Consider the following 23,458-nt stretch of genomic DNA (forward strand, 5'->3'; position numbering starts at 1 on the left):
CTTGAAAATAGTCAGATTTTAAATGGTACGAACAATTTAGATATTTTTTGTAGTTTTATGTATTCTTACGCCAGAGTTCAACTCGACGCTCGACTGTCTCCGTAAATCTCCAACAAGCAGAGAGTCTCTCTTGCTTGTTGGAGATTAACGGCGAAAGCCGAGCGTTGGTTAAAGGAGACGAGGGTTCAATATGCTTGGATCCATAAATTTTCCAGAAATATTTCTATCCCTGATACATAGCTTGATTGAATTTATTCTATTTTTAAATTCATATGGGGTTTTATCAACATTCTTGTGTCGAAAAAGTCCGAAAATTCATTCTATAAAAATGTGCGTAATTCAAATACAGATTAAAAACTACCTGTACTTGTCATGCAAAATAACATTTAAAATAAATAAACATCGATAAAATCAACTCCCGTCAGTTCTTCGGTACTTTGATTAATATATGCACTCGTCGATACTACATGCATGATATTGCACTTTCTTAACCAAATTGAATCTAAATTGAAAGAAATTCATTAAGAAATAAATTTAAAAATAAATTACATGATACTATTTTCAATAATGATGTTAATAGTTATATTACTGTATCAAACAAATAAGATGGGACAATTTATAAGTATATCTATTGCATTTTTAATGTTTTTATTGTAAAAAAAAAACAAACATCGATTAACTCAAAGTCTGGTATTTATAAACTGTTGAACAAATCTTTTAAAATTGCAATACAGAAATTAGCCGAAAAAGCTACAAAAGCATTATATGAAGTGTTAAAAAAGGGGAGATTTCATAATCTATCAGTACAGTGTCAACTAGATTTATTTGACAAAATTGTCCAACCTATACTGTTATATGGATGTGAAGTCTGGGGCTTTTCAAATATTGCAATTATAGAAAGAATTCATCTCAAATTTTGTAAACTTCTACTCCATTTAAAACAATCAACTCCAGATTTCATGATATATGGTGAACTTGGTCGATACCCACTTGAAATTCAAATTAAAACACGCATTATTTCTTATTGGTCAAGAATACTTACCGGAAAGGATACAAAAATTGCAAAGTTAATATATGATCTAGGAATTTGTATGAATCACGAAATTGGGGGGAAAATCCCTTGGTATGAAAATATCAAACATATTCTAAATAATTGCGGTTTATCTAATATATGGATTAATCAAACTATACATAACTCACAATGGCTAAAGGCAAAAATAAAACTCACGTTGGTAGACCAATTCAAACAAAATTGGCAATCTATTCTACAATCATCCCCAAAAGCTCTAAATTATAGAATTTATAAGGAAGAGTTAAAATTTGAACATTATTTTGATACATTATCAAAAAAAGATGCAATTACATTTTGTAGATTTCGAACATGTAATCACCATCTACCCATTGAAAGTGGACGTTGGGCAAATATTCCCAGACATGAAAGATTCTGTGCTCATTGTAATAAGTGTGAAATAGGAGATGAATTTCACTACATACTTAGTTGTAACTCGTTGCAGCAAGAACGCAAGCAATGCTTATCAAATATAAATATAAAAATAAAAAATGCTATTAGTTTTAAATTTATAATGGCAAGTACAAAACACTGTTCTTTGAGGAAATTATGTGCTTTTATTAGAAAAATAAATAAAAAATGCTCCCCAGGTTAGAACCCCCATACTTCACATTTGTATTAACGAGTCAGAGTTGTATATGTTTTTTTTCTCTCTCTCTCTCTCTCTCTCGCTTACGCATGCATTGTTAATTATTAAGAAATACCACATATTGTATTATTATAATCTCTGTGTACCATTGTGCAATGGTGTTGAGATTGAAATAAATGAATGAATTGAACACAAGGTGGATTGTCTATGCTATAATGTTACATGCCTAATAAGCTATTATAAGGCTGTACAATATACATAGGGAAGTAAAGACAAACTTTATCAATATTATTATTTTGCAAATCGTCATACTTGGTGGTTTGTCGAATTTGTCCTTACTTGCACACTCCTCTTGAACAGTTTTGTCCGAATTTAGAAATTTCTAATCAAATCAGTTTTATAAGATAAAATAAGTATATTTCGTATATTAGATTTTCTGTCAAGAATTTTAAATAAAATAAATCAATTTTAATTAGGGTCTTCCGTTTTCAACGGAAGACCCTCTTGTTTTTCTTCGGATTCTTTTTAGGGTCTTCCGTTTCCAACGGAAGACACTCTTGTTATTCTACGGTTTCTTTTTCTTTATTCTTATTAGGGTCTTCCGTTTCCAACGGAAGACCCTCTTGTTATTCTACGGTTTCTTTTTATTATTATTCTATATTTTTCCTCTGACATTTTTCGAGAGCTATAACTCTAAAACTATTTGGTCGATTTTCACCAAATTTACAGGACTGATAGAACATACAACGCGCTTGCGAATATAAAATTTTGAGCTGATGACGTCACTTCCGGTTTGAGATTTTGAAGATTTTGTGATTTTTTAAGGACCATTTTGTCCACGTAACTCCTCCGAAACTAAAGGGTATAGAATAATGAAACTTTCAGGAATATGTAGATGAATGTCTGTAGATGATCTTCTGTATTTGACATTGTGGAAAATGCTCACGGCGCTGAAGCTCGCCCGAGGTCAAAAATTGGCAACAAAATTTTTGGCAAAATTTTAACACGTTTTGCAAAATATCTTTTAACCTGTAGATAATTTGTTAAAACATGTAAAGCAAAAGTTGTTAAGATTTACACGAGCTTTTGTTTTGTTTTAATAAAAAGGGGCTGGCCCCTTTAATAAGGGGCCAGAAGGGCTCTAAAGTCTTTTAATTTTAACTCTTTACTGAGCAATACTTTGTCATTAATTATAGAAGCAAAAATGTTCATTGTACAGCTGTTTATCTACACAGTACCTTATTTTAAACATTTGTTACGTAATTAGGGGTTTCAAGGGGCCAGAAGACCAAAACTTTGATCATTAATATCTTGAAAAGGAGAAATATTTTGAAAGGCAATGTTGAACAAAAGTTCCTTAAAATAATGTTCTTTAGAACATGGTACCTTAAAATTTATGGTTTGTGGCCCCAGTAAGGAGTTTAAGGGTCGGCCCCTAAAACACTGCTGTTCAGATATCTCCAAATCGGTCAACAATTTCTGAACACTTTAAACAAAATATATAAGATCTTTTATTTAATATTAAGAAAAAGGGACTGGCCCCTCAAATTAGGGGCCAAGAGCGCTCTAAAGTCTCTATATAATAACTCTATACTGAAAAATAATTTGTTATTAATTATAGAAGCAAAAATGTTCATTTTACAGCTGTTCATCTATACTGGACCATACTCAAGTCATATGTTACATAAGTAGGGGTTTCAAGGGGCCAGAAGTCCAAAACTTTGATTAATATTATCTTGAAAAGGAGAAATATTTTGAAAAACATTGTATCACAAAAGTTGCTGAAAATAATGTTGTTAACAATGTGATACCTAAAAAATTTTCGTTGGTGGCCCCAGTAAGGAGTTGAAGGGTCGGCCCCTAAAACACAGTTGTTCCGATATCTCTATAACGGTTAACAATTCGTGAACACTTGTTGAACAAAATATGTTTATTTTTGCGAGATCTTTAATTTGTTACCAAGAGATAACCCCTCAAATTAGGGGCCAGGAGGGCTACAAAGTCTTTTTATAGTAACCTTTTTTAGAGCGATAATTTGTTATAAATCATAAAAGCAAAAATAAAAGCTTATCAAGTTTAATGAAAAACTGAAATCCGTTTTAAAATCGACCGATGCATTACAAAGATATAGGTGTTTGAAAATTGACTTTTCTGGAAATTTTGATTTCACATTCTTGGTAAAGAAAATAGTGTTATGTTCATAGTTTAATTAACTCGTACCTAAACTATTTCGATAATTGTTAAATCGTACTTAAACACATTTGGATTTGTATTTGCTAAGTCGTTCTTGAAATTGATAATGTAATTGCTAATACGTACCTAGAATCATTTTGTGAATTTGTACCAAAAATAATTCGATTTTTTTCTTTTTGTTTTATTTACTTTATTGGTTTAAGAACTCTGCTTCTTAGAGCAAGTTTTAGCTTTACCTTCGACATTATCGGAAGACCCACTCGTTGCTTTGCAACGAGCTTTGCTCTAGTTATTCTTTTTTTTTCTTTTTTTCTGACTTTTTTGGAGCGTTATTTCTCAAAAACTACCCAACCGATTTGCCGGAAATTTTCAGGAGTGATAGAACATCGTCGTCGCTACATATTATAAAATTTTTGCATGATGACGTCACTTCCTGTTTCAGATATAGACGATTTTGTAAATTTTTAAGGGTCATTTTGTCCACGCATCTCCTCCAAAACTAATCAAGATAGAAGCTTGAAATTTTCAGGGGTTGTAGATGAATGTCTGTAGATGTACCCCCATGCTTCCAATAATGAAAATTGCTCAAGGCCTCGAAGCTCGCCTGAACCTGAAAATTAGCACCAAATTTTTCCACGAAATTTTTGCACATTTTCTGTAATACCTTTCGATGTGCACATAATTTGTTAAAAATTGTAATGCAAAGTTGTTTCAATTTTTACGAGCTTTCGTTTAATATCAAGAAAAAGGGGCTGACCCCTCAAATTAGGGGCCAAGGGGGCTCTAAAGTCTTCTTATAATAACTCTTTACTCAACAATAATTTTTTATTAATCATATAAGCAAAAATGTTCATTGTACAGCTGTTTATCTATACAGTATCATACTTAAGTCATATATTACGTAATTAGGGGTTTCTAGGGGCCAGAAGTTCAAAACTTTGATCATTTATATCTGAAAAAGGAGAAATATTTTGAAAAGCAATGTAGAACAAAAGTTGCTTAAAGTGGTGTTCTTGTCAATATGCTACCTTAAATGTATTTGTTTATGACCCCATTTAGGAGTTAAAAGGTCGGCCCTTAAAACACATTCGTACAGATATCTCAAGAACGGTTAACATTTCATGAACACTTGTTGAACAAAATATGTTTAAATTTGCAAGACCTTAAATTTGATATCAATAAAAATGGGCTGGCCCCTCAAATTAGGGAGCATAAGGGCTCTAATGTCTTTTTACAATAACTCTTTACTTTACAATATTTTGTTATTAATTATAGAAGCAAAAATGTTCATTGTACAGCTGTTCATCTATACAGTACCATACCTAAGTCATATATTACGTAATTAAGGGTTTCAAGGGGCCAGAACTCAAAACTATGATCATTAATATCTGAAAAAGGAGAAATATTTTAAAAAGCAATGTAGAACAAAAGTTCTTTTAAATAATGATCTGAACAATATTAAACCAAAAATTTTGTTGTTAGTGGTTCCGGTAAGGGCTTAAAGGGTCGGCCCCTAAAACACATTTGTACAGATATCTCGAGAACGGTTTACAATTCATGAACACTTGTAGTACAAAATATGTTTATATTAGCAAGACCTTTTATTTGATATCAAGAAAAAGGGGCTGGCCCCACAAATTAGGGGGCACAAGGGTTACTAAGTCTTTTTATGATAACTCTTTTCTGACCAATAATTTGATACTTATTATAAAGCAACAAAGCAGCTTTTATTGAGCTTAATTAAAAACTGAAATTCGTTTTAAAATCAGACGATGCATTACAAAGATATCGGTGTTTAAAAATTGATTTTTCCGGAAATTTTGTTTCCGCGTCTTTGGTTTAAAAATAGCGTAATGTTTATAGTAAAATTAACTCGTACCAAAAATAATTGTTAAGTCGTACTTAAACACATTCGGATTTTTTTGTTTAGTCGTTCTTGAAATCAAAAAGGTTTTTGTTAAATCGTACTTAAAATCATTCGGGTTTTGTTAAGTCGTACCAGGAATAATTCATTTTTTTCATCTTTTTATTTTAGTTACTCTTGTCATTGGTTAAAGAGCTCTGCTTTTTACAGGAACTTCCAGCTTTACTTCCGACATTAACGGAAGACCCACTCGTTGCTTTGCAACGAGCTTTGCTCTAGTTCATTATTATTATTCTTCCTCTGACTTTTTTGGTGGCTTATATCTCATAAACTATTCAACTGATTTCCTCGAAATTTTCAGGACTGATAGAACATCACCGGTGCTACACATTATAAAATTTTTAATTGATAACGTCACTTCCGGTTTCAGATATTGACGATTTTATTATAGCATTGAATGATTTATTTTTGACGTCGTCGTGTCAATAACTGCCGTCAGGTGAGCAGACAAATTGAATAACGCGCGTTAGCGCGTTATGATAATTTGTCTGCTCACCTGACGGCAGTTATTGACACGACGACGTTAAAAATAAATCATTTGATGCTTATATTTACATTCCCTTACTGAAGAAATCAATTATTTACTTAAATAAATCGATATAAAGTGCAGATCACGGAGGGAGTGAATAAGTAACAGCAAGAACAGCTGTTTTGTAAAACCGGTTTAAACTAGTTTTCACATAGACTGTTGAGATGAGATCCACGAGCATGAAAATATAATCCACGATAAATAACTCTTGAAATGTTGCTTTTAACAATAAAGTCAAATTTTTTGTTGAATAATTATAAAACATGGTGTTTTGACAACATTCATGATATACATTTTTTTAACTGATAACATAGAAATCACTGTTTGAGAACTACTTATGTAAATTACTCGTATATTCATACGCAGTGAATAGGTGTTGCATTTAGAGGCATTTAAACATCACAGAATTTAATGAAAAAACACAGTAGAATGTAAATATAAATTTTTAAGGGTCATTTTGTCCACGCATCTCCTCCGAAACTAATCAAGACAGAAGCTTGAAATTTTCAGGGATTGTAGATGAATGTCTGTAGATGTACCCCAATGCTTCCATTAATGAAAATTGCTCAAGGCATTGAAGCTCGCCCGAACCTGAAAATTAGAACTAAAATTTTCCACGAATTTTAGAACATTTTCTGGAATAACTTTTGATGTACACATCTTTTTGTTAAAACATGTAATGCAAAAGATGTTTATATTTGCAAGACCTATAACTTGATATCAAGAAAAAGGGGCTGGTCCCTCAAAAGGGGCCAAAAGGGCTCTAAAGTCTTTTTGCAATAACTCTTTACTGAAAAATAATTTGTTATCAATTATAGAACCAAAAATGTTCATTGTACATATGTTTATCTAACCAGTACCATGCGTAAGTAATATGTTACGTAATTAGGGGTTTCATGGGGCCAGAAGGTCAAAACTTTGATCTTTAGTATCTTTAGTACGATGCAAGACAGAGAAATAGGGGTTTAAAAAGTGATTTTTCCGGAAATTTTGATTCTAGAAAAGGAGAAATATTTTGATAAGCATTATAGAACAAAAAAATGCTAAGAATAATGTTCTTAACAATATGCCACTTTAATAATTTTTATTGGTGGCCCCAGTAAGGATTTTAAGGGTCGGCCCCTAAAACACATTTGTTCAGATATCTTTAGAACGGTCAACAATTTCTGAACACTTGTTGAACAAAATGTGTTTATATTTACAAGACCTTTTATTTGATATCAAGGAAAAAAAGCTGGCCCCTCAAATAAGGGGCCAAGAGGGCTCTAAAGTCTTTTTATAATAACTCTTTACTAAAAAATAATTTGTTATCAATTATAAAACCAAAAATGTTCATTGTATATCTGTTTATCTATACCGTACCATACCTAAGTCATATGATACGTAATTAGGGGTTTCAAGGGGCCAGATGTCTAAAAATTTGATCATTAATATCTAGAAAAGGAGAAATATTTTGAAAAGCATTGAAAAAGAAAAGTTGCTCAAAATAATGTTCTGAACGATATGGGATCTAAAAATATTTTGTTGGTGGCCTTGGTAAGGAGTTTAAGGGTCGGTCGGATATCTTTAGAACGGTTAACAATTCGTGAATACTTGTTGAACAAAATATGTATATATTTACAAGACCTTTCATTTGATATCAAGAAAAATAGGCTGACCCCTCAAATTAGGGGCCAAAATGGCTACAAAGTCTTTGCATTATAACTTATCTTTTAGCGATAATTTGTTGATAATCATTAAAACAGAAATTAAGAGCTTATTATTCTTAATTCAAAACTGAAATCCGTTCAAAAATCGGACGATGCAAGACAGAGAAATAGGGGTTTAAAAAGTGATTTTTCCGGAAATTTTGATTCCACATTCTTGTTTAAGAAAATAGTTTTATGTTCAGAGTTAAATTAACTCGTACCTAAAATTATTAGAAAATTATTAATTCGTACTTTTGCACATTCGGATTTGTATTTGCTAAGTCATTCTTGAAATCGAAAAGGTTTGTTCTTGAAATCATTCGGATTTTGTTAAGTCGTGCCAAGAATTATTCGAATTTTTATTTTATTCACTCTCTTAGTTGGTCTTAGAACTCTGCTTCTTACATGAACTTCCAGCTTTACTTCCGACATTAACGGAAGACCCACTCGTTGCTTTGCAACGAGCTTTGCTCTAGTTGTATTTATGTTTGTTTCAAGAAAGAGTTAAACTTTTCTAAGACTACAATTCAATCAAATATAATATTCCTGAAATTGATGTGTCTAATATTTCTTACCACAAACGAAGCAGAAAAGCCAATTATGTTATATTCTTATCACCAGTTTGATACATTGATTTTGATTTAGTCCATTATTATGGAGTTCTTGAACGTGCAGAATAACTGAATCTCTGCTAGTGTAGATCTGTTGTAATGGATACTGTACCAGGCTAATTATTCTAAAGAATATCTAAAATATGAGCAAGGAAATCTCAGTTGAATAAGTTTTTTTTCATAATAAATCATATTGCAGGATGTGTAGAGATATAGAAACAAGTAAACATTTGATTTATGAATGTATAAATGTGCTACTGATATGGAGATTATTAGGTGATTTTCTCTCTTTCGATGTTAAATGGAAACATATTTTTATTTATAAAATGTATTGTAGATTAGAAAAAAAGATGAAAACGAAGAAGGTCTTAATGTGCATCTCAAATCATCTTTAATTTGTTAAATTATGCTTCTGCATTACTTGTGAAATACAGAACTAGAGCATGTTATATAACTGATTTTGTTAATATTTGTAATAATATCACTGTATAAATACAGGTTGATCACGTATTATATTTACATTTGTTGCATATTATGACAATAACAATGCTCCATATTTTCTCTTTTGTGATGACCTATAATGCCGCTTCGATTAAGATAAAGTAACAAAAAATAGTGCAACAATGTTGCAAGCATTTGATTATCGTGATAGATAAATAAGACTTTTGACAAGACAACACTTTTTATCATTAAAAAGGGAAACAGAAAAGAAAATTCAATTGTACAATTGAAACAAGTGAAAAGCTGTCAATGTGACAGCTAACCGGGTTTTCTTTTATGTAAACTGTATCCATAATCCATGTAAACCCATATCCAGTGAAATGGAGTAGCCTATATGCAACATTTTGCCAAAAATTGACAAAGTTAAAAAGCTAGTATTTTTTTCATAAATAATCAGACATCAAAATCCTAGCAATATGCACATTTCTGATATATGTACAATTGATCTGCAAAAGAACAACTTCCTATCTTGAAAACTGTAGGAGGAGTTATCCGTACAATGAGGGTACCCTATATGCAATATTTTGCCAAAAAATGACTAAGTTCAAAAGCTGATATTTTTTCGATAAATTATCGGAAATCAAAATCCTAGCAATATGCACACCTCTAATATGAGTACAATTGATCTGCAAAAAACATCTTCCTATCTTGAAAACTGTAGGAGGAGTTATTCGTACAATGAGGGTACCCTATATGCAATATTTTGCCAAAAAATGACTAAGTTCAAAAGCTGGTATTTTTTCGATAAATTATCGGAAATCAAAATCCTAGCAATACGCACACCTCTGATATATGTTCAATTGATCTGCAAAAGATCAACTTCCTATTTGAGAACTGTAGGAGGAGTTATCCGTACAATGAGGGTACCCTATATGCAATATTTTGCCAAAAAATAACTAAGTTCAAAAGCTAGTATTTTTTCGATTAATAATCAAAAATCAAAATCCTAGCAATATGCACACCTCTAATATAAGTACAATTGATCTGCAAAAGAACAACTTCCTATCTTGAAAACTGTAGGAGGAGTTATCTGTACAATGAGGGTACCCTATATGAAATATTTTGCCAAAAAATGACTAAGTTCAAAAGCTGGTATTTTTTCGATAGATAATCAGAAATCAAAATCCTCGCAATATGCACACCTCTGATATATGTACATTTGATCTGCAAAAGAACAACTTCCTATTTGAGAACTGTAGGAGGAGTTATCCGTACAATGAGGGTACCCTTTTGGCAGCCGCCCGCCCGCCCGCCCGCTATTTTCACCATTTTAATAACCGAATTTTTCCGTTGGAAAACCCGGTTAAAAACCAATTGAAGCTTGGCGGAATAGTACCACCTCTGTTGAAGTCGCAGAGGGTTAGAAATTTGAAAACAAAGCGATTGAAAGTTGAATTAGAGACTACCTAGGCATTTTCAGGGGAAACCTTATGCCAGAATCAGATTCAAGAGCATAATGATTTCCTCCAACATTATAGAGGAAAGCGATTTTAACTTCGATCAAATCTCTCTTTACGGAACGAATCGGACAGAAAAGCACAAGGAGTTAAATTTGACCGTGTTCCGTGAATGGACTAAACACGAAAGGTCTGTGATATTGCATTTGCAATTTTGACCGAGGCTTGTAATAAAGTAAGATAAAGTAAGGTGTCCAAGTAGCGTAGTGGACAATGCACTCGCTTGTCACCGCTGCGACCCGAGTTCGATCCCCTTGATCGACAGTGGTGGTATGTGATAGGGTATGGTGGTCGCCCGCTTGGACACGTGGGTTCTCTCCGGGTACTCCGGCTTCTTCCCACACCAATGACCCCCCTTGCGCTAACATCCGTGCCAACGAGAGGTATTAATATAAGTTGTAGAACTTGCTAATCAATCGTTGTAAAATAAATAAAGTTCAGGTTCAGGTTTAAAGTAAGAAATGAATTTGAACTGAATTAACTCCTTTGAGAATTTCGATTGTAATTTTCAAGAACGCCTCGTTACGATGTCGATCTATAAACATTCTGTTTACAGGCCTAACGTGTTATCTAACATGAATCATTTATCCAGTAATCAATGTTATATTTTTTAAGAAAATGAATGAATAAAACTTTGTATGACAAAATACAGATACGTTTATTTTTTATGCCTAAATTATGTTTTCATTACGATATCTAATAGGTGTGTTTCAGCACAAGTCGATTAGTTTGACATATATGTCAGATAACACAATTTAGTTCATTATTATCTATCATTACCAGTACATATATTATGATTATTATAGTCACTGCTAATACGTTCATTATTGTTGCCATTGTTACTATCATAATTTGATCGATAAAATGTTGAATATATAAACGTTTAGAAAAACAAAATCAAAAATTAAAAAAACTAGACACGATCTCATTGCAAGCAACGAGGAGGTCTTCCGTCCAATTTTAGAAGTTGAAATACATGTATTGACCTTGATTTTGCTATTCAACGCCTAAACATAATTTGGAAATAGAAAAAAGGGGTCTTCATTCTAAGGGCCAGATACTATTTTATTTCAGGTGCAAGAGCTTTGGTTGAAAATATTTAGACCTTTCTTGGCCCCTTATTTGAGGGACGAGCTCCTTTTTCTTGATGTTTAATAAAAAGTTTTATAATTCTAAACACATTTTGTGCAACAAGTGTTAAGAAATTCCTTCCCGTTCATGAGATAAATGGAAAGGGGCCGACCCTTTCTCTCCTTATAGGGGCCATTAAAGAAATTTTGTTGGTTAAATATTGTTAATAACATCATTCTGAGTATCATCTTTTCAAAAATACTTTTCAAAATATTTCTTCTTTTTAATATATAAATGATCAAAAAAATGCAGTCTACACTATTTCTTTATTGGTCTCAACCATTTTTTTTTCTGATTTTTCAGCGTTAATTAAGGCAATTCACAGAAACACGCCAAGTATCCATTCGAAATATCAGCAAAATATCTGAATTTTTCTTGCGACATTCTGATAAAACAATTCCTTGCTTTGTCATTCAGTTTTGTGTTAACGGGAATAAAAATATTTACGTTATAGACCTCATGTTCCTTATTTGGAATATTTTCTTAGAGTTAAAACTCAGCATTGAAGCAATGCAGAAACTGCAATATACATTTTATAATGCATATGGGCATTGGCATTTTATGCATCCAATGTGATTTAATTGGACAGAAGGAATACCTGCATTGGGTGAAGAATGAGTGGTACTAATTGCTTGCATTGGATGCTTGCAATGATGAATAAAGAGTTGCTCAATGCAGGCATTGGACGACTGAGGAGTCGCTCAATGCAGGCATTGGAAAAAAGGAAGAGACGCTCAATGCAGGCATTGGACGACTGAGGAGTCGCTCAATGCAGGCATTGGAGGATTGAGGAGTCGCTCAATGCAGGCATTGGAAAAACTGAAGAGTCGCTCAATGCAGGCATTGGACGATGAGGAGTCGCTCAATGCAGGCATTGGAACAACTGAAGAGTCGCTCAATGCAGGCATTGGAAGACTGAAGAGACGCTCAATGAAGACTAAAAAGACGCTCAATGCAGGCATTGGAAGACTAAAGACTCGCTCAATGCAGGCATTGGAAGACTGAAGAGACGCTTAATAATGGAGACAAATAAAAAGTAGTTAGAACTGCATTTAATATTGGATTTCCAGCCACTTAAAACCACCCTTATTACGTAACATATGAGAAAACTTTTATCATGCATGGATAAATAATTGAAAGATGATTGAACGTTTTTGGTTCTGTAACATATTACAAAATATTCATCAGTAAGAAGCTGTGCATGAAAGACCCTAGACCACTCAAGATTCCTAATTTGAGGGGCCAGTCCCTTTTCCTTGATATCCAATAAAGGACTTTTAATTTTATACACATTTTGTTCATTGAGTATTTAGATATTTGTTACCGTTCTTGAGATATTTTGGAAAAAGTTTTAGGGACTGACCCCTTTCTCCTCTTTGGGGCCATTTAACGAAATTTTGAGGTTTTAATATTGTTAAGAACATCATTCTAAGCATCTAAATTCTTTTCAAATGATTTTACTTTCTGAGATACAAGTCATCAAAACTTTTAACTTCTGACGTCTAAAAACCCCTAATTACGTAACGAAAAAGAAAAAAATTATAATGCATAGTTTGTATGATAAACATTTTTTTATCTATAACATCACAAAATATTTCTCAGTAAAGTGATAATAAAGAAAGACTTTAGGAATTCTTTACCATTCTTGAGGTATCTGAAAAATTCCCTGAAATCCCTTATCTCCTTATCGGATGCACTTCAGATTTTCAATCGACTACAGACTTTGCTTCCGACTCTCGATTTAGGTGGTCACACGGAACGATTTTAGTTGAAAGCAAATCTGATTAGAAAATCTGATGAAAAATCTGATGGAAAACCGTATAGTCTGACCGCACCTAAAGACTCAAGAGCCACTTCGACGCTTATGGCTATAGATATGATTTTAAACCTTCATGCACAAATTCAGTCTTCCGTCTACCATAATTTCAAGATTATATCTGCTTTAGTTAAGGAGGAGTACTGCCGACTAAATAATGCTCTGAAAATCGCTAAAACAACGATATCGCAAAACTGGAAGTGACGTCATCAATTAAAAAAAATGCAATAAGGTTCATGTCATTATGTATTAGATCTCAAAGTTTCATAAAAATTGATCGAGTAGTTTCAGGGATCTCGCGTGCACAAAATTTGTAAGAAAAACAAATAAAAATATAGAAGATTATGGAAAAAACAAAGCAATAACAATAAGGTCTTCCGTTGAAACGGAAGGCCTGAATAATAAATCATGTTTGTTTCTGTGGAAAGAACTCATTTTTTGCTAGAATTAAACTGTGTATATAACAGACGTGGGATTAAAGGACTGCGAACGATAGCATTGTCTAGCCGCCTACCTAAAAGTCATTTTTTGAAAGTTGTCTTATTAAAGTTAATTTTTTATAATTATGTAAACATTTATGTATTTTCATTAAATATGAATGATTTGGTCAAACAAAGAGAGATAACTTTGTATTTTGGGTTAAAATAGCTCATTTCATAATAGAAAATAACGGAAAACGGAAATGTTTTTTAAAACATCTTTCCCACACGTGAAACACAAATTCCTTTTAAGTGGTTTTAATTATTGTTATTTAGCATATTTTTACCAAAGGGTTTGTTGTTTCACGGGGGGAGGGGGGGGACATATGTCTACGGACCGAAATACATTCCCCAAAAAGAATTTTGCTTTGTAAATTTTTGTAAACTAATTAACAGATATAAATTAAAATGAAATTTTACTTTAATTTATATCGTAAATATGTGATTATTAAGTTTTTATGCACATATCGACCGCTAGATAATATTTTCCTCACTCATAGAGACCGATTTCAATGAATTTTTTTTACACCCCGCGTTAGCAAAACTTATAAATAAAATATAATAATAAATAAATCAAATAAATAATTTGATTACAAATTTTATTTTGATACAAATTGATTAGGATTTGATTATACTTCTTAGTAAAAAACTTAGTTTTTGAATATCTGACAGAAATTCCGAAATATTTGGTTGTAAAATGTAGGCGGGAAACGGGCGTTAACGTTCGCAGTTCTTTCAGTTTGAGACCCATTATCTATGACAATATCCCGATTAAATAAGGTTTTTAAAAGGCAAACTAAATTGAAAATATTAATTTGACTAATATTTGTTTATTTTTACTTAATAACATGCGCATACAAATGTCTCTTGCGTTTTTTAATTTTATAATAATGAAAAATACATTATAAATTAGCTTTTACCTTTCAATGTAACAAAAATTATGAAATTTCTAGCATATTTCAAAATCACGAATTGCAGTATCAAAAACTAAAATTTTTATACATTCATTACATACTATTTCTTAAAATATCCTGCTTGTTCAAAGCTTTGTTCTTTGAATCATCGGTTAAACGTCAAGAAAAATGAAAATTTGTATATTTCAATTGACATTTGAAATCTTATTACTTCCAGAGAGGTCATAGTATATATTAGTATAAACTATTTTTTGTACCTGGATCGTTTTTTTAATCTCGAATAATTTAAAGTAACAATTAATACTAACTCTATCATCTTCGCTAGCCAAGGGTGTCTGATCGCACCGCTTCTCACGAACGTGCGGATCAGAAACCCTTGGCTACCGAAGATGATAAAATAACATAATAACATTTTAACAATCATAAGTATACATGTAGCTCTATGATGAAAAACACTTCATAATACAAACAGCCGGACAGACATTATCGGTAACTATTTTGTTTCATATCAATATATATATAACTTTAAAAAAAACAAAAATATCATAAAAATGATTAAAATTGATATATGATTTACGATTTTTTTTCAGTTTGTATATGTTTGGTCATATTTTTTTTCTTTATTCAAATTTTATGATACAAAACATATTAATAAGTCAACTGCTTCTACATACATCACAACTTTTCAAGGATACAATGTGTTTTTAACAATGCAACGAAACAATGGCATCAATATTGCATATATAATGAACGTTGACTAAGAAAAAAAATTAAATATTAAGCACATTTTTTTTAGAGAGAGAGAGAGAGAGAGAGAGAGAGACAGACAGAGCACTCTATAGTGAGTTAATCACAAGGGTCCAAATTTCCCAGTCTGTATTGAATTTTCCCATTTCACTTCTTTCTTTTGCACAGACTTGGAATACTTTATATAACTATTTTGAATCATTCATAAGGGCATTTACTGTTAATTGGTTTTTCTGGCATCAACTTCTGTATATGTATTAATTTGAGTTATCTGGGATTTCATTAAAAGCTATGGTAAATTCCTTCCAAAAACCATTTGTTAAAAATTCCTGTATTTGCAAAATAAAATCTGAACCTGTGTTTAATAGCATTTCTATATTAATAATATTCTCCAGCAGTGTTTTCCATTTTGAATGATTATCCTTAATTAATCTCCTAATCCAAGTAGACTTTAATTCTTTCATATAGGAATTTATATCAACTATCCTTAAGCCTCTAAGTATGTTTGGTCATATTTTAGTCATTGATCTTTGACCTTTAATTGTTTTAAAATTTGACCACAAAAATTTCTACGACCGGGTAAAAATTAATACTTATTATTATATCTTCCCTAAAAAGTACAAATTAGCCGTGAGGTAGGGTGGTACATTAAAATAAAAATTTTGATGGCATTTTCACTCCACTACAAAGATAAAACACCGCTAAACATCTGCTGGTTATCTGTAGAACATTTGCACGAAGGGATACATCATGTGTGTATGATGGCATATCTGTGCCCTGTTGTGCAAGTTATTTTTCTATCAAATATGTTGACATGCAAGATAGTTATGTCAACATGCAACATAACTTTGTTGACATGCAAGAAATTTCAATCAAATAATCGCAATGCAGTGTAGACAATGCCGAAAAAAAAAACTTATTCAATACAGTTACTCAAGATTTAGATGAGTGTCAGTTAGGATATAATCAGGATAATACAGGCATGGTTATTTTGTTTTATCAGCGAGTGTTATAAGGTAAGCAGAGAGACATTTATGTGACTTGACCGGCCCTTCATCTGTCAGTGTGTACAAAAAAAGGCAAAAGTGTAACACTACCCCGAATATTATGAAAGATGAATTTGGTAAATATCAAAAGTATATGACCTAAAATATTTGAAAAGCGCTTCTAGAATCCTATGCTTCGTTTCTGTAAATGAAAAATACGTAGTATTTTCAATGAAATTAAAGAAGTTGAGGGGGTTTCCGATAAATAATGACAATATTTATTCTATGCGATTAACATTAAGATTCTAGCAGTAATGATAAACATGAACTAATTGCCGATCGAATTATTGTATCATACATACAAATGAACTTCGGGGTAGTGTTGCACTTTTTGATATTTTTTTAAGGTAAAAAAGTTATCTATTTTTAACTGTCACGTGATACCATAACACAACAGCTTCAAAGATGGAGTCGATTCCGATGTAGAAAAATATTATCTCGGTGAAAATATTCACTTGGTATTAATATCCAGCACTGTTTTCATAAAAATAAACAGTTTTAAAATTTATCATAATTTTGACTGTCATTAAACTCGGGGTTGTCTTAACCTACCCGCAAACTTAATTATGTAAACATGCATGATAAATATGTTGACAAGCACCATTTTTATGTCGATATGCAACTTATTTATGTTAACGTGCGAGATGAATATGTTTGACATGCAACTTCTTAATGCCGACATGCAACTTAGTTATGTTAACATGCAAGATAAATATGTTGACATGCAAAATTTTTATGTCGAGATGCAGCTTTAAAATGTTGAAATGCAACTTATAAGTTGCATGCCAACCTATTTATCTCGCATGTGAACATAACCAAGTTGCATGTTGACATAAATAAGTAGCTTGTGAACATAACTAAGTTGCATGTTGACATAGATAAGTAGCTTGTGAACATAACAAAGTAGCATGTTGACATAACTAAGTAGCATGTGAACATAAATAAGTTGCATGTTGACAAAAAAAGTTGCATGTCAGGATATTTATCTTGCATGTTAACATAACTAAGTTGCATGTCGACATAACTAAGTGGTATCTAGCATCTTGGATGTCACATATTGGCGATATTTGAGATTTTAAAAAATTCTTATTTGATTTCAATTTTCTTGCATTTATATAGTTATGTTGCATGTTTACATAACTATCTTGCATGTCAACATATTTATCTTGCATGTTAACATATTTGATAGAAAAATAACTTGCACAAATGGGGCAGAGATATGCTACCATATGTGTGTCATAAGACTGGTGCTGGAAATCAATTTTTATCAGCGTGTGATCGCGATTTGTCAAGTTTCTGTTAATAAAAATTTACAGCGAGCATAAAACGGGATGATTAAACTCTTTAAATCAACCCACAATTTGATTAACATATATCAACAATCCTTATTGCATTTATGCTGTTAGATAAATATTACTCAATCAAAAGTTCTTTTCAAAATCTACCTATGTCAAATATGACTAATATCATAAAAAAAAAGTTTGAATCCATTTGCAAATAAGGGACTTGGATATGCCAATTTCTTTGCTCTTTTTAAAGAAATGCACAGGCAAGGGAACTACTGTATACAGAGTTATTTTCGCCTCCTGTAATTTTCGCCTTTTTACACTTGCAAACAATTTTCCCTTCTCTTAACCCCCCCCCCCCACAGTTGTGTTTAAAAAAAGATAATTTTAGTCAAAGGAATTCGCCCAGTCTTAAGGTACTTCACTACACCGAGACTTATACTTTTTAAGACACTACGTCACAAGATGGCGATTTAAATGCTTTGTTAAACTGTTTGTATCAATCGATTCAGGTGTATATCGTCATAGCTTAGTGGTTAAAGTATCAGGCTTATGAACCGCAGGTCATGAGTTCGAATCCACCTGGGGGTTTTGTTTATGTTTACTGGATGAAATTTTTGAAAACATCATGTTTCATCTAATATTGCCCATTTTTTCGCCTATTTGACATATATTCTTCTTATCCACCATGATTTCTATCATAATCAAGTAATTTTCTGCTGATTTGAGAAACTATTTCACGGTGTAGTGAGGCACCTTAACTTCGCCCGTTGACAACGAGAGCGAAATGGGGAATATAATACGGGGCGAATATCTCCAAAACGGTGTCATTTTTATTTACTCTTGTCTGAAAAACTATCAAAATTGGTGTAGAATTCATATAATTCATCGTTTAAACAGAATTCCCCAGTAAATAGTTACAGTATATCATCTTTTAGTTTTTGTACAAATATTTAACGTTTAGCGAGACATTTCTAATGATCAACTAAAATATCAGAGCTTATCGTAGAATTATAAGCAAGATACAGAGCTCACAATTATGCTAGGTTTGAGTCATATTATTTTAGTTTATTACATTCAGCTTAAGATTTTTTACTTTGCATTTTGACCGTATTTCCTTATCAGTATTTAAAATATTAAAGAGACAGTACGGCACATCTTATCAAAAACCGACTTGAAATTTTTTTTGATCGAGTTCGGTGTTTTTGTACTACTCATGAATATATAAACTTACAAAAATTAAAGTTCTTCATGAAATAAATCTAATTATTTTATTAAAATTAATTATTACGTATAACATAGACATATTTACATCGCAACGTGTTACGGGGTCAGCCTTTTATACTATCATGCATGCGTATTTACTGTAAACAAAACACACGAAGGGCTCGCGAAGATTCTCCTGGACATGTTTGTTGATAAAAATATGTGTTTTCTACTTTTCTCAGGCAATAATTGTTCAAAGTTTTTAAAATAACAACAATTATTATTTTGTATGCATGTATTTTGCGTGTATATCATAGGAGTTGCTACAACCTATATTCATTTTTGTAAATGAGGACCCTTGAGGGGTAATTTTACATATTTATGTCTGCTTATTTTAAAATGAACGGAAATTGGTAAAACCATTAATAAATTATCGAGAAAGTGATGATGTGTTCCGTTTAGAGAGTCCCTTTAATCTCGTATACCATAATGACCGAAGTCGGATGAAGATCTTGTAGTTTTCAGCACGTGTCAATTACTGTCAATCAAAGTCCTCGTGGTACAAATAAACGCTATAAGATTATTCCGGTTTGTACGATCTTTATATTTCCGGAAGCTCAAATTACGTTGATTAGGTTTGTGAAAGGGATTTTTATGTATATCAACTATTACAATCAACGTTTTTTCTTAATTTCTTACGATACAATAGGTAAATCTGAAGTTATTCAAACATGTGTTTTCAGCTGTACTGTCTATTTGAAAAAAAAACAAATAAAAAAAAGAATGGCCTCAGATCTGTGCACAAACATAGAATTGTGAGCAAAGCTTTCTATCTTGCTTATAATTCGAAGCTTAACACTCAAATAAGGTAAGTTAATAGAAATTGTAAACAATTAAACAGAAGATATATGCACTAAAGCATTGAGCACAATTTATTTTTCAAAATGAATCAAATATATACCTACATATTTCCGTCAGCGATATTAAACTCTGTGAAAACCTAATAAACTCGAGAAAATGCTGAGTCTCAACAAACACATTGCATTAATCAACCATTACGCAACAGATCATACCGAATTACCAATAGAATGAATTGTATTATAGTACTTTGTTAACACATCAGATTTTGCGCAGGTAAACAGTCAACTGGTTTACCAAAGTCTATGTTTGATTTGATACGCAAAATTACAAAATACAGGCGATAGTTTCCCAGGTTACAAAGCATAATGAAAATGAAACAAAAATCATAACAAGCTAACATAACACCCCGTCAAATGTGAAAACTGTCAACGCATTGAAATATTTAACCTCAATTTACGTTTAAAAATCGGCACTTATGTAACCTGCATGTTTCAAAGATTCTTTTCGCATGCGAACTGTTGCACAACATTTGTCAGATCGACCCGTTTATTATACGACAAACATGGCTTTTTTAAACAAAGAACATCGTTTTAGAAGTACAGAATACAGAACCCCAGGTTATAGACTGATTGAAACACGCATTTTCTTTATTATTATTTTAGCAATAACTCAGATTTGAAACAGAATTAGCCCATAGGTTTTGCTATTTATATTAACCTTTCCATAAGGATTATTGATGCTAAATTACGTTGAATTTGACTCGGTAGTTCTTGAGAGGAAGGTTTTTAAAAATGCATCCCCCTTTTTCTACAGTTTCGAGGTTTTCTCCGCTTTGAATAAAGATCGGTCTTTCATATCAGCAATTTATATTTGCCTTCCCATAAGGATGCTTTGTGCCAAATTTAGTTGTAATTGGCAAAGCGGTTTAAGAAAAGAAGTTCGAAATGTAAAAAGTTTACAGACGGACGGCCGGACGACGGACAAAATGTGATCAGAATAGCTCACTTGAGCTTTCAGCTCAGGTGAGCTTAAAATGATTAACTTTATGAAACTTTCTTGCTTAGTGTTTCATTATTACAAACTACAGTGGTAAATGGTAGTAAACAATAGAGAGGGGGAAAAGCTACTTTCCAGATAAATGCAACTTATTTATGTTCACATGCTCAACAGATTTGGTTGAGGTTACTAATATCCGAAAGGCCAAAGAGCATGAGGACACTTATAATACTAAATTCAGGGCAAGACCAATTTGAATCTTGAAACAACCTTTTTGGGCCTTCGATAAATGGATTTAACCCTGAATGGTTAAATCCTATTAATGCAGTAAAAACCAAAGCGCTTGATTTCCCCCCAAAATGTAATTATTGGAAATGGTAGTTAACAAATTAGTTTTTATAAATCGATCATCACTGATTCAATGATACTGCATAACTATTGTGTTTTCCCTACCATGCCGCTTTCTTCCGTGATAAGATGCATAACTAATGTGTGATAAAACATTTTAGGTAAAGCTGACAAAAATAGCTGTACGCATTTTAAGTCACATGTAAATAAAATAAAGATGTACGCCCCATTAATTATTAATATAGAATATATCATAAAAACACAGTTAAATCAGTTTTTAAATAGTAGCATAAAAAAGTTTTTAATAGTGAGCAGAAACACTCGCAGCGATGCGCTGCGCTGCATGACGATTAAGGGAATTCGGTTGATATCACGATAAGTCCTGGTACCGATATGAGCGATATCTACCAATAAAAACCTGCAAAACAATTACAGCTGACATGGATGGGACATATAAAAGCAAGGGAAGAAATGCGATGGTAACTTGGGAATGAGATAAGAAATACAAGGTAAGGCATTGCTACAAAATTCTAAAGAGGAAAACCATTTCCTGTTCTATACGAATATTTTTCTTCTTTTTGTTTTTAGATGAAACATATGGGAATTCTTGCTGTTCTATTGGTTGCTTTGATTTTGGTCCATGAAGGTAAATATATGTCTATTTATATGATTATTTATTCGAAAAACGTGTAGAACTTGATGTTGAAAATAAACCGTATGTTATTTGATCATTTCTCAACCAACCGACGTTGTCAGTAATCAATTAATATGTGTATTTTAAATTTTGATAAAAAAGACAGTTATGGAAATTTTCGGAACGACATATTCAGTGTATAAAAAGACCATTATTTTGCAAAGATGAAAAAACCGAACATCTAACATCTAACACATACTCTGATAAACATTAACCATCTGAAACGTAAATTATTATTTTTTAAATATATGCTCAAAATGCTTTTGGTGAATGGATTGAGTAAGCTGTTATATTACGTTTGATGATTTAAAAAGTCTAAATACTGTTATTTGTCAATGTATTTACAAAATCCTTTTAGATGAATGAAATCGTTATATGTTTTATGTATATCAACACGAAATCGGGTATTAATAATTCACAATATGTACAATAAGTACTGAAAAATAAAAAGAAATGGGAATGAAGGAGAATAATTGATCAATACAATGTTTGATAAAACAACAATACTGTTTTGTAAATGGAATACTAGTACGTATTACTCAGATGCCCCGAGTATTCTTTGAAAGGATAAATCTTTATTTTATCATAAATCTTATCTTTATGTCTGACATGAAAGGTCGTGTCAAGGAGGATTAGCAACCACTACTGTGGGATCAAGTACACCAGGTGATGGGGCGTCTGGAATGACCGGAAGTGTGTTTCTGACAGTGCTGTCGTTTGGCTTCCTTTGTTTCATGAAACTGAAGTAAAATGCTTTGAGTATTTTTCGCTACAGACTGTGTTTGCGCTTAAAGACATATTTATTTTCCTGACACCGTGAAATGAAGCCATGTTTTGAAATCTAAGGTATCATGAAAATAGAAGAAGAAAAAAATTACTTTATTTGTAGATTGGCACGAACTGAGTATCTTTTATTGAAATAATATTACAAAGAAAGTTGAAATCAACATATCACTTGATATTTTTAGAATAATAATAAAACATCACTTCTATTTTATTCTCCCTTTTATATTTTTAAGAACAATTTTGTACGTTTTCACTTTTTGGTGAATATGAATATGTTTGATTGCATTATTTTAATCTACTGATCTATTGGTTTTTTCAGTAACTAAACTTTCATTTCGTGTTTACATTAGGGATCATCAATATTTAAAAATAGAAAGTCTTAATATTATATAATCTCTGTATTCTTATGTTTACATAATGAATGTTAATATCATAATTGATATTGAGGCTCATCTTGGTGCAATCAATCAAATTGAAGAGCCAATAGAAAATATTTTTCATAGTTTAAGTCATACTAACTTTTAATAAATATATTACAGAATTTTTTTATTAAATTATTCAACTAATTGATTTTATTGAACACAAAA

At 31.8% G+C, this 23,458-nt stretch overlaps 1 long non-coding RNA gene across 1 annotated transcript; it reads left to right on the forward strand.

The window, feature by feature from the left end:
- The first annotated feature begins 16,556 nt into the window (after positions 1-16,556).
- On the forward strand, positions 16,557-22,974 carry LOC136273425 (uncharacterized). Its single transcript, XR_010711641.1, has 3 exons — positions 16,557-16,664; positions 21,980-22,037; positions 22,702-22,974. It is a non-coding gene; the product is annotated as an uncharacterized lncRNA (long non-coding RNA).
- The last annotated feature ends 484 nt before the right edge of the window (positions 22,975-23,458 follow it).

This window comes from Magallana gigas, chromosome 3 (genome assembly GCF_963853765.1).
Source record: "Magallana gigas chromosome 3, xbMagGiga1.1, whole genome shotgun sequence".
Lineage (NCBI taxonomy): Eukaryota > Metazoa > Mollusca > Bivalvia > Ostreida > Ostreidae > Magallana > Magallana gigas.